The following is a 13,835-nucleotide window of genomic DNA, read 5'->3' as shown; positions in this document are numbered from 1 at the left end:
AAATGAGAATATAAGTATTCTTAAGGCTTTGCCTAGCACAAAAAGATGCATGGAGCAAAAGTTACGAAGGATGTTCTGGCTGACTGCTGTCTTGTGGAAGCTATAGTCTGAATTCTTTAAAGGCCATTCCAGAGTGAAAGCAAAAATTACTGGCTAGGGCGCCACAAAACCAGCAAGCACTGAATGGACAGATGACCACAAAATTAGATTTCTTCCAGTAGTTCAGTCATTTCTAGGCTGGACTAGAGGCTAGTCAAGGCTGGACTTCATCCAAGCCAACTGGACTGAGAACTCCAGGAAGTATCACCAAGTACTCCTAAACTTCCATTGGCCATATTTTACATTACAAGTCATTATGTTTTCAAGTACTCTCTTTATAAGAGAGTAGGACCTCAGCTCATGGCGTTCACTTTGTCTAAGGCAAAATAAGGCAAGTGAAGTTAAAAAGAACATTTAAAAAAGCACTGAGATTCTATCCCTTGTACTGATATTTCCGTATTCACTATTAATAGTAATATGTCCATAGCAAAGAACATGATCATGGGCCATCATATTGCTATACCGGACACTGTGCAAACACATGGGAAAACAAAGCTGGCATCACCTAAAAGACTTACGAGTTGAACCTACCAAAAGTATAATGGATATGAAAAAGCCTGACCTTCTCCATAGAAATGCTCACTTGTTATTAGACTATCAAATGTTATTTCAGAATTTTGAAAATACCTTCTAAACCTCCTAGAAGAGTTTGTTCTGCTCCTAGAAGAGTTTGTTCTGTTCTTTTTAATAAAGTGTTTTCTTTCCCAAGGTTTTCTTCTTTTCTTGCATAAAATATATGTTATGTTATGTGTACAGGTAGGTCTGGCTATGTTAATGATTTAAATAAAATAGGAAATAACTCGAAGTCCTAAACAAACATGAACAATATAACCATTAGAAAAATAACAGTATTTTGGCTTTTGTTCAGTTTCCTTCTACAAATATCTGTGCAAGATACTTTTAAAAATGCTGCTTATTCAGTTACCTAGAAGGTTAATTTCTGAGCATGGGAGTTGGAATACATGATATCCAGAGGTCCCTTTAAATCTCTGATGTTCAAGAAACTTTCAGATACAGGGAGATGAAGGAAAAAGCTAAATATCCACCCAACTTATTTTCCAATAAAGTAGCTGTGAAGAGAAACTACTAAAAAGCATTAGCTAATTGAATAATACTAACCACCAACAACTGATGCAATTATGGACTGCAGAGATGCTGTTTAATGTCTTCTACAAATGATATAGATTGCAATATTACTTTCTTCTAAAATCAACAGTGAGCCATATATAAATGAGCCAGACAGTTCATGAAGAAAGTTGGAAAAATTGGGAAAATTGACTGATTTCAGTCTGCACTTTTAATTTTTGTTATTAACAATCCTATTCTGATGACAACTAATACAATTTCCTTTGTGCTAGATGCTGTACAAAATAAATAAATAGATAGATAAATAAATAAATAAATAAATGACAGCACTTACCTCAGTTTATATGCCTGAGGGAAACACACATTTGCCTTTTGCACAGATCAGTGTGAGATCTGTGCGAACTATAAGCTGAAGCTAAATGAATGAAAATAAAATTTAAGTAAGGATTTGAAACCCAACAATTTCAGCTATGCAGAAAGTCTTTTAATTCAAATTCAGACTTTTTAGCAATATCGTCAGATATACACTTGAAGTGTGTATCACTGCAACTTCACTCTATCATACCATTTGAAGATTTATTCCATTAATTTACCCTATTCAATTCCTATTTTTACCCTAAGGCTAGGGGCTAGAATATCTTCTTACATCATTAAAAGGTGCCAGTGTTACCTTCTTCCCTGCTTTTAAGTTTTGAAGAACAGAGAGAGAAAGATGAGTAGTACACGATAATGACTTACTAAAAGTACAACACAGGCAAAGATAACTCGTTGTTAATGTTGACCTCGGAAATCATTTGCTTATTTATGTTTGTTATGGGTATTTTTTATTAAGATAAACAGCAAACTCACTGCTTACAAACAATTTTAACATAATGTAGTGGAATCTCCCAGCTGGTATAGTAATAAGAACAACCAAAAAAATATTTTATCTTTTCATACAACATTTAGTCTAAAACTCTACAAAACAGTGTTGAAATGACACCAGTTACTATATTTATATTCTTCCTCCATGCTTCTACCAGCAAAGATACTCTAAATACTAAAAAATATGATCTACAAAGAGGCCTCAATAGTTATTTTTATCAGTAAAGAGAAACAAGATTAGAAATTATAATTCTCTTAATGTATTTACATAATCTTCTCTGAAAGTATTGTTCACTTTTTTTGACATCAGCATAAAGATTCCCTGAGATGAGGTTGCTGCAACATTTTTAAACTAAATCTAAATGAGTAAAGGTTTTCTTTTTCATCAAGAAACTGTGGAATATGAAATTGTACTCATTGCCTGGATACTATTTAGCCTCATCTTTTCCTTTAAGGTTAAATTCAGCATGGAGGACAAGAGTGGAAGTTGCAGTCCTTTCACTTAACATATATGTCCTAGCATGAGATTTTAGAATATTGTGTTTATTAGATAACATTTATTTGTTTATGCTTTCAGAGCTTCTGCCACTTGGTTTTCATAAAAAGGAGGATTCCAGAATAACTGGAGAACTATTTGAACAACTCTTAACAAGGCTTCTCAGTGAAGAACATGGATGCAGATTGCACTCCTGGATTACTGCAGTATCTAGCAAAGTATGAGAACAGGGAAAAGAGCAATACTTGAATAAAAGCAACAAAAGAGAGATATAGTCAAATGTTTTCTAACCTTTGTAGTTATCAAATGCAATTGAAGTCTATACTTGATTTCCTTGTCAGAAAAAAGAAGCATAATTTGTGAATTACTCTTTTTGTGTGGCATTCGGGAGTGATCCAGTAGGGAAGTGAAGGGAGATTAGAAATTATCATCTTGGAAAAAATCCTGCCAGTCAAGTGGGTAGAAGACTTACAGAATATTCACTCCAGCGTTTGTTTTCTTAGTCTTTCTTCACCGCAGTGATACTCTTCACTTTTACCAGGAGGCTCACTGGTTACCAGGATCTGCCTCAGGCAATACTGGACCCTATGGCATTCAGGATCCTCCAGCACAGTTCACTGCTTAGTTAGCCAGTGGATTATGTGCCAGCTGGCCACTCACTACCCCCCAGCTCTCCCTACAGTGATATCCAGACACTTTCTTCATTGTTACCACAGGTCACCAAAATTTATGCTTGCAACAAAATCACACTGTCCTTACAAACACAGCAAGAAAATATGAAGTCCTTGCTCATTGACATTCTTTGTCATTGTCTCCCAATGGATTTAAGGTAAACTCTAAGTGTATTTTATGTAAATACAGAGGAGGTAGATTACTGTAATCTCCAATAAAGTAGAGCACTCCTACCTAAATATACTATAGCCACTTCTCAAACCCAGTTTAACTATTTGTTCAAGCTCAAAAAGTAACATCTACTGTTTCTGTTCCATATGTGGAACATAACACAAAGCCAACTACACTACTTATGTTTGCTCAAAAGCACTTATTCACTGCCTAAGCATTGTACAAGGAAATTAAGGTATAAATATATATATTTTTAATTATTATGGGCACTTGAAAAAGACTCTGTTTTAATTTCCTTCAGTTTTAATTTCCATTTTTGGTTTCAATCCATCATTAAGTTTCTTTGTATTCCAGTGTTTTTATATCTACAAGGAATGCAATGCAAAAGTCCAAATTCCAAGCAAAACTATTACGTCATCAGTACTCAAGAGTGAGGTGTGCTGAAAAATATATTTGAACAAATAATAAATTCACATTAAATGCAAAGAAATTTGCAGAGTTAGGGCTGTACACTTCATATAATTCTGTCAAATCAATGAGTAGCAACAGTCAAGAAAAGAAAGATTGATGGTTTTCTTTGCAAAAGAGTTGCAAGAGTTGGGAAAGGTTAGGCAAAAAGTCAAACTGAATATCTAATTTGTCTAATTTGTCATTCCAACATTCCAACAACTTCTGTTCCATTTAATGTAATAAAGTCTTTCTTTTCCTCTTGTCCTTCCTATTTTAGTTCAATCATGCTAGTGAGCACTTAAGTACTTCTGAAAAAAAAAATCATAAAGCTATAAAAAAATCAATAGAATGGATTCTGCAGGATACAAACATAATAAAGACATTACTGCCTTATAAAAAGCTGAGTGACAATGAAGGCAACCATGTCAGTAAAATATAATTTCTTTCCATATTTATACATACATGTAAGAGACAGAGATGAACTACAGGTAGAGATAAGCAAGTAAAGCACTACTGTTGATTTCCAATAGAATCGAGTCACTTGAAATAAGCAGACAGGAAGGAAATAATCGGTTAATCAGTAGTGAATTCATTAATTTTTTAAAAAGGAAAAGAATTACATCTAGAATTATGAACCTCAAATGGCAATGGTGTTTCCTGAACAAACCAGTTATTGTTAGCACTTACCACACAGAGAGGCCATTAGAAATTAATTTTTAAATGAAAAAATAGAAGGCTGCTTTGCAAGATGATTGAAAAAGATAATTTCTAACAAAGACAGAATGTTTCCCATATTTGTTTCAATAAAATAACAGCTTTGTTTTTGGCTGTTTCAAATTTCCAGAGAGCAGGCTGAAGTTTTCTGCATATAACATAAAGTACTAGCATTCTGATGAGGTAATGGGAAATTAAAAGTTACTGAATAAACTACTTGAAAATGAATATTCCCTCTTCCACTTTTCTTTTTCTTAATTAAACATTCATATTGCAGTTAATTGCTAAGTTTGCACAAAGTGTAATAAGCAACTGAAGAAGCCATTGAGTACTAGGTTACAAATACATAGCTTAGGATGACATGACAAGAAATTACTGCCCCAATTAATGAGTGTCCGGGATTCTTTAGCTGAGAGTTTAAAAAAAAATCCCAATGAAAATAAGATTCTCTGCAAAGCCAAAACAACATTTATCTATTGTATGCTTTGAAGTATAAGTATTTCCCCTGGGAAAACTGAAAATAATGCACTAATATCTTACAGAGTAGAGCCATTTACTTTGTGTGATATTTTTCATCTGTGTATTGTAACGGTGTATTAGGAAGGAACAGTGTTATCAGCTGTTCAGGGAGAGTGTTGTTGGAAAAATGTTAGAAATGCTCACAAGGATTATAATATAAATTATGGGTTTTCTCACAAGAAGTTGTTACTAGTGTGATTAATCTCTTGTTTTATAAAACCATGCACTTACAGATAGGTGCCTATTTAGATTGGCTTAACACATTCACCATCATTGCTGTCCCTTATCCACTCCGTACAATCAAAGGGAATGTTGAGGGACCCTCTCCTGCGATGTGCTGAGCATATCCAGCATGCTGGGAAGTCTGTTGGAGTTAAAAGCACTTGATTCTTCCCAAAAGAAACCCAGCACCTCATGGTATCAGACTCAGAGAGTGTTAAAAATCCAGAAAAATAAAAACTCAACTTTACTTGAAAGGACAGCATGGCTGGAAGGACCATGAGCTACAAACCAGAGATATTAAATTCAGTAGCAATGCTTCTCACACTTAAAAGGCTGTTGCAAGAACTACAGTCCCATGATAGGCAATTTTGCTTCTGTGGTGTAAAATTTTTAAAGTTTCACAGTCAGCTTTTTAATGTTAGTGCATTAAAATCCACAAAAATGTGTAACCCCAGTTTTCCCCCAGATCTGAGCATGTATGAGGTCTCTCTTTACAGTAACTCTTCTCTGGCCTGGTAATAGGGAATAGTAAATCAGCTCCCTCAGATTATCTTCAGTCTTTTATGAAACCACTTGAGGGACATTTCCATGGTTTGCATTCAGCTGCTAATAAGAACAACGTAAATGAGGACAGAATTTGTCTCCTCAAATCACACGGGGAATCAGTACCAACTTTCAGTACATCCTCAGACTGTCACCTTCACACTGAAGAAAAGACCTTTAATTCAGCAAGCTGCCAGTGTGAAATTTCTTGGTAACTGGATTTGGGAATAATTATTCTTCTCATGAGAAAAAAAAAAAAAAAGAAAAAAAAAGAAAAAAAATCAAATCTGTGTGCTAACGGGTATGGATCTCCATTTTTGGCAAATCTGCAAGTCTTAAAGAACCTACAGTGACTGAAAATTGAACCCAAGGACAATTCTGCAATATACTGAACATACAAACACAAGCAGAAGTTCAGTTCACAGGCTTTACCTTCCCTCTAGTTCCTCTTTCAAGCTTTCTCTGCAGAAAGCGGTACAGAGAGAAAACAAGATAAGCATGTGAAAGTCCCTTTGTTTCAATGATCTACCACTGTACTTTACTTCCAGTCTCTGAATTCTTACCCAGAGGAATTGTGTTAATTCTGAAATCTATTCCTAAAGAACACAGTGTTTAGCAGGCAAGTCAGAAAAACAAACAAACAAACAACAAACAAAAACAAACTAACAAAAATAAATGACCCCAAACCCAACACGTCTGCTTATGAAATCACCTGCATTGATTTTATACCAATATAACTTCACTGACTGAATAGGTATGACGAAAGATTGATTTCCAAAGAAAATCTCTTTTTAGTTATTGCTTTGTTTTCTAGAGGCCTAATTCTATATACGTGTTTATATAACTTTATTTTAAGAAATCCATTATAACGGCCTCTGAGTGCAGGTAATTAAATCCATATATCAAGTAACACTGGTCACATTAGGAAATGAAACCTACCTGTCCTGCTGCTTAACCTAGCAGCAGCAGAAAAGCACACTAACACCTTGAGTTGGAGTGCAAAACTAAAAACACATTTGTAAATTATCCCATTACCATAGATCGTCCTTCTTGTAACTCAAGCAAAAAGCATAAAAACCAATATGTAAAGTACAATGCAAACACATCACATGTACATAATAACAACGAGACCTCACTGGTACAGAAAGCATTTGAAATGTGCCAAGAAAACTTAAAATGTTTCACTAGCGAGGCTTTATAAAGAAAACAAGGACCTACATGGAATTTTTCTTGGGAACAAATGAACAAATGATACGGCTAATGACATTCAACTTTCCCACACACTGTCAACCTTTTCTCCTGGTCATTAATCAAAAAGAAAAGAAAGGGGGAGAAAAAGAAAAGCCTTCACTTAAGTGAACAGAATACTCTAGAAAACAATTTTAATTTTACAGCATTGCTGAACACGATCAAACAGGTACACAGAGAGAATCATAAAATCTATGCATCGTCCACTGGCTTTTTGGGGGAACATTTTATCTATATTAGAGTTTATTAGAAGATGAAAGATCAGATTCATGTCTGTTATTTTTTCCATATATACATGTTTCATGGACATCTGCTCATTTCAAACTGATGAAAGCTAGATGCACAGTGGACAGATTTTTTACTTGTTTTGGTTGATATGTCTGTCTAACACTTTGTTGCAAACTTGGGACATTTTCAGCTTTGTTGGAAATTTAATTTTTATTTGTCTATAAATAGGTGGTAGCACTCTGAGCTGACCCCAACCCTCACATTATTTTATGTTATCTTTATCTCAGATCAGAAAGAATGTCCCTCTACACTCAAGTCAGATAACTCATAAATCTCACAGAAAGCTTGCATGTATTTATTATTATTATTATTATTATTATTATTATTATTATTATTATTATTATTATTATTATTATTATTATTTATTGGTAAGAACCAGTGCCGTCAGGGTTCTCTGCACAGGATCTCTGAAAATCTGAAGAAGAGATAGCCATCCCCATTATTTGTGTCTCAGAGTTGCCACATTTTAAGTGCAACACTTGGGACTGAAAACTAATCTTTTTATGTAATGATTTTGCTGCACTGAATTTACAAAATATGTGTATATTATAAGGCTACATATTTCTTTTACAAAAATCCCTGGAAAACATACAATTATTTCAAAATAGGATTATGAATGAGTTGCACTGAATTCATTTTCACTTGATTTTACAAAATAAGAATACATAAACAAATGTATTTGTTGTTTTCTTACTGTTCATTATGTAAAACAGTATCTGCTAGAATGGCTATAATGTTCTTCCAAAAAAAACAAAAACAAACAACAACAACAACAACACTTTAAATGTTTTCATAACATGGATGTCTTCCATGAGCAAAAAAGTATTTCCCTCACTTTTGTAAGTAGAACCACTCTTTTAACCTGAAATCTACATTTATGCATATTCAACATCTCAGAGAGTAAATGTAATGTTAAAATATTCAAATACAGTTCTAACATGCCACTTGTTAATAAACAGAGAACTAATGCGCTGTATATTAACCAGGTAACATACTTCATATATAATGTTAACTGTTACACCACTGCTAATAGACATTGCTACAGAAAAGTGAATGAATATTTGTCTTTCATTCGTGTTTTGTATGCAGTTTAGATTAGTCAAGATAGATAATGGTTTGATTATATTTAATTACAAATCCACTATACTAATGAAATTGTTTATTCTAAATATTAACCTTGTTAAACAGCGTAAGAAAAATAATAAATAACCCCCCCCCCTCAAAAAAAAAGGAAGTAACAGAAATAATAAAGCATGTCATTAAAAAAGCTACCAACAACAACAGAAAAAAAAGTCACTACCAACAAATGATTGTACATTCAGGAAAATTAATTTATATGGAGATGGCCTAAACATTTTAAAACACCACCTGTTAGAAAAGCAAAGGCATATGAGTACTCTATTTTTATCAAATAATTACTTCATGCAAAATTACTGTATCACATTTTTCATTAGCAACCTCTGTGCAATGGATTTCATGATATACAGCAACTCCACTCTTACATTCCAATTTACTTATGACTTAATAGTCTACCAAGCAAACCACCTACAAAGTCTTTTTTTCTGCTAAAGTATAGAGGAATAAACTGTTTGGCTTTCTAAAAAAAAGCCAACAGAACGACACTAACATAGGTATGGGCTTTTGTTGTTACATAATAAAACAAAATTCATACAAAAATTACAACTTATTCCCTTTCTATTTATGAGAGACTTCCATTTGCATCCTTTTCCTGGAAAACCCTCTTGGGGGTAAGGAGCACTCAGAGAACTGAACACAATACAATAGATTGTCAGTAACACTATATAAAGAGCTGGGATTTTGCTGAAATACTTAAAATATTTTAAAGTAGAAAGGTTATTCTTCTTTCCAACACTGAAGATTTCAGGCCGTTTCTATCCACATTCCCTTGCATAAGATTCTTATACAAAGGACTACTCAGCCTTATCTTCCTTGGCCATGACTTTGAGTATCTGCTCAAATATATTGCTCTGGTATGGTTTTCATGCAAGATAAAAGGAAGTCGGTTAGCTCCAAGGCTGTGGCGAAGACTTTGCTGAACTTTACAGATTTACGATGTATCCAAGAACTGAGACAACCTACTCAAGCCTTATTTCTATAGAACATATTGAATGTCCTGTAAAGAATGAGACTCCTCAGTAAGAGCTAAGCTTACACTGCAGTAGAAGAATAGGCCCAGCAGATTGTTGTTAATTGAGATCCCTAATCCTTGCCCTTGGAAAGAATATAGGTGCTCACAAGCCATTCACTCCATAGGACTAGGAGCTCTAGCTTCCTGGGCATGCCTGTCTTGTCCCAGCTCTGCTAAAAATCATTCATCTCCTTCAGTCGATTTCAGGTAAAAATGAAAGGTCTCTATTACAGGAAAGTCCTTTAAAATCAATACACTTTCCTCCAGAAGGGAGGAAGAAATTCACACCAATTTTCCTATTTAAAACCTGATGATATATTAAAGGTATTCCCTCTCTCTCTGAACAACCTTTTCTGATGACTTGGATAACTTTCAGAGCAATCATTACACAAAACCCTGTCTCCTGTCCACCTGACACACATCTCATTAAAATGTGAATCTCCATTAGAACCTGGATGCCTATTAACATTGCCTAACTCTACCACTAATAATCATTAAAAGCTAAATATGTTGATTTCTTTTGGAAAAAAAAAAAGGCTTTTCACAAGTTTTGATAAAATTCTAAAGGGCATCAAAAAATCATTTTGAGAAGTAACTTGCGTACTCAGATATACATAGTACTACATTATATTTAAGGTGTTTCTACATGGTATTTTACTAACAGGTAAAAATTCACACGCCTTGTGGCATCCAGAAACCATGCCTTGCATAAGGTGAGGCTGCTGTCATGCTGATAAGCCATATGGCTTTTGATCAGTTCAGGAAGTGGGCACAGTTCACTTGGGTTTCTCATGTAGACATATCCTCTGACTCTTCTGATGACTTCAGTGCTTTTTCAAACTTTATGCTATGCGAGCACAGGTCAATGCAATCAACCAAGAAAGAGGCAGATGAAATAGGGCATATGAAGTATCCTTTTGAAACTGTCACTGAGCCTCAGCATCTGTTTGGTTCTAAGGTGGGTTATAGACTCAGCTCTGACGCAAAGAGATTCCAATAGCACTTCCTAATAATCTCCTTGTTACGCAGCTGAAGACACAGAGCCAAGAGGGAGAATTCATAGATTCAGGAAAGAGGGGAAAGGTAAAGGAGATTTCCTAAGGAGAAGAGATTTCCTAAGGACAAGAGGCGGAGTAAAACAGAAACAAAATGAAGTGCAGAGAGAGAGAGAAAAAGAAAGAAAAAAACTTGCTAGTAGTAACCAAAAATACAATATGCAAAAATAATAAAAAAGAAGTGTGTTGGAAAGAAAAATGCAAAAGTTGGAGATGAAAACAGAAAATAATAATAATAAATAAATAAATAAAAGTCTACTTTTAAGGGCTATGGTATTGGGATTTCTGCAGACCATACAATAACTTCACAGATTTCTCCTTTAGGACCCTGATCCAAAGAGTATTATTTTGACTCTAATGGGCTTTGGATTAAGCAGGCACCCTAGAGTATAAGATTATTTATTTAGAACAAGTATCTTGTATCATTCAGCACTGGCTAACAACTGCACAATATTCTGTGTACGCAGCTCAAAGAGTTCCTCTTTTTGAACCTGCACAGCAGTCTACTAAAATGCCATTTGTCAAATTCTTGCCCCATTTTACTCATCCTCAAACAAGAAAGCAGGTAGCATTGGATCAGAAAGACTGTCTCTCTGAGGTTGCATTATCATAAACTCAATCACTTTAAAGAACACTGATCATAACTTATACCCATCTGGTGAAACAGTGCCGTGTTTCCATAAGACACGTAAAATGCATGCCACAGATTAACCTATTCTATAACCAACAAAACTAATGAGTGAAATATAATAGCTGAAAATGATACTTACTGATAGTATAATCCCTTGCCATTTTGCAGGGTATAAATATGCTTTAATGTTCTTTTTATAAGCTGTGCCTCTATTCTTATGGAATACATTAAATACGCTGGCATTTAAATTGAATGCCCGAAGGGGAGACATCTCCTGAAGCATTTATTCACCTACATTAAGAAACAAGACTTCCCAGTTTAGCAACAGCTTTTATAAATGTGTGAAAATTCTTTACGGATGTATTTGTTAACAACGTGAGATCTTTTTCACACTTCTGAAAGGCATTTAATAATCCTTAGGGAGACTTTTTCCACTTTCAACAAGGAAGGCATTATATTTGCTGTAAGTTGAATTGTAAGCAACCCCATCAGATTTTCTTGATTCTCCTGCAAAGAATGGTTCTTAATGTTCTTAATTAAATTTACTTCCAGTTATTATAAACCAATGGAGAGGCATGAAATAATACTGCTTTGCAGTTCAATAAATGAACAGGATCCTGGGTGTGGGACACCTCTGAGGCAGGGTACATGCAACAAATCACTAGGGGAAAACAGAGGTAGAGTAAACACTGAAAAAATAACTTTTTTTTAAACTAAACATTAATTCCACATAATAAAAGTTCTCCCTATGAATAGTTTAAATTATTTTTTTTTCTGTATTTGTCAAAAGATTATTACATAATTTAGAGAAAAAATGTATAGGCTTTGCTTGTTTACAATATTGACTTGACCCTGACAGTACTACTTTTGGAAACCAATTTTCTTAATCATGTAGTCCTCTTCACACAACAGCTCATTTTGAGATTCTTCTCCTTTTGTAAACAGAGGCAAGGTCAGCTACTCTTTAGCACAACAATATTGTCCATGCCTAAAATGGGACAATTAAAAGAAAATTCTCTCTACAGAATACATTATATGCCTTGTTTCAATAGTGCATAATACATCAGTTTTCCAATATATTTAATGGTCTAAATGATATATTGGTCAATATTATGTATCATGGATTCATTCCCATTCAGCAGTTTTAGATTCTGTTCAACTGAATAATGTAATGAAACTGTCAGTTGTTGTCTTGCATCACTTTATTTCATATCATATTACTTCATTCTATGTATGGTTCTTTCTCTACTATGGCAGACTTGCAACATATGAATCACCATAACTTCGATGTTCTCTCAATATATACTGAGCGATAGGTACTTTTCGCTATGTAAAATTAGAGGTGACAAAAATGAGCAAGACAAAATGTTACAGGGTTACTGAGTGCCCCTTCAATATGTATTACCATAGCTGGATTTTCGCATGACATATTATTCTTCTTAACTGCATGCATCAGTAAACAAGAAGTAAACTGCTGCGTGTGAAATAAATGTTTTCAGAACTCATTTGTGCAAGTGTTCTTCAAAAGCAAGTATCACTGTCCAGAGTTTCCATATATTAATAAGTAGAGCATAATCTATGAATAACTATGTCATGAATAACCAAGATCTCATTAGAGCTATGAATCATGGAACGTGAATGAAGTGAATGAATCTTTTGATAGTAATACACCTCAAGGTCTTGTATAAAATATCACCTTTGCTCAAACTGTAAGATTTCCTTGGGCCACAGCTTTTTCTAGGGCAACGTGGTGCTGAAAAAGACAATCACTGGCAAGCACAGGCTGCAAAGGGTTGAAGAAAGGAGAAAAGGAATAAAACATAGTAAACTGGAATAGAACACAAAAATAATATAGTTGATGAGACATTTATTCCTCCATCTAATTATGACAACCTATTTTTGCCTCAAAATTTCCCAAATCAAGTAATGAGGTGAGGAATCTTTAGTGACTAGTGATTTTTTGTGATTTATCTCTCCATTTTTTTTCCTAGAGTTACAGATGGAAAGGTGGAGAAAGAGAAAAGAGAAACTAACTGTTTTTATATTCCTTTCTTAATTTTTATTTCCCAAATCCTTCATGGAGAAAAAGCTTTCAAAAAATCACTGATAGCGAAAAGGGTAAAGGTAGGCCCTTCCAGAGTCAGTCTTCTCCTCAAATGCTATATAGGGGTTCCAACATAAAACGAGGCTTTGCAGTGTTCAAGCTTTGAATTCTATACACTCTGCTCTCAGCAACTGCAGGGATTAATTAATCTTACTAAACTCCTCCATTTTGGCAAACCCCTTTTGGAGGAAAAAAATATTAGCTTTAGATACTTTTAATTACAAGTTTAAGAAATGATCAAAGACAAAGGGCATTTCTCAGATCCTTCAGTCTTCTTAAAAATAACCAAGTCTTTGATTAATACACATTTAAGGAAAATGATTAATTATATCATCAAGACACAGTCAATCACAGGCTAATTCCCATTTTTATGGACATTTAGTGTGACAAAACTTGCTGTACCACAAAAGTCTAGCAGTTGGTCAGTCTAGCAATTAATTATCTACACCAACTTTGCTAAGACAGCTCACACACTTAGCTTTCTAGTTCCTTAAGAAAAGTGTCTCATCAGGTTTGCAGACAGG

At 34.4% G+C, this 13,835-nt stretch overlaps 1 protein-coding gene and 1 long non-coding RNA gene across 37 annotated transcripts in view; both read right to left on the bottom strand.

Annotated features, from left to right (window-relative positions):
• The window catches only part of NRXN1 (neurexin 1), a 725,132-nt gene that overhangs the window by 251,625 nt on the left and 459,672 nt on the right, over nt 1-13,835 (bottom strand). The gene's annotated exons all lie outside the window — the stretch shown is intronic.
• LOC308191504 lies at nt 8,953-13,829 on the bottom strand. Its single transcript, XR_013948073.1, has 2 exons — nt 12,904-13,829; nt 8,953-11,498 (listed from the first exon to the last, which is right to left on the bottom strand). It is a non-coding gene; the product is annotated as an uncharacterized lncRNA (long non-coding RNA).

Source organism: Anser brachyrhynchus (assembly GCF_964034855.1).
Source record: "Anser brachyrhynchus genome assembly, chromosome: 3".
Taxonomy (NCBI): Eukaryota; Metazoa; Chordata; class Aves; order Anseriformes; family Anatidae; genus Anser; species Anser brachyrhynchus.
The sequence above is the reverse complement of the archived record's forward strand: the minus strand, read 5'-3'. Positions and strand labels throughout refer to the sequence as shown.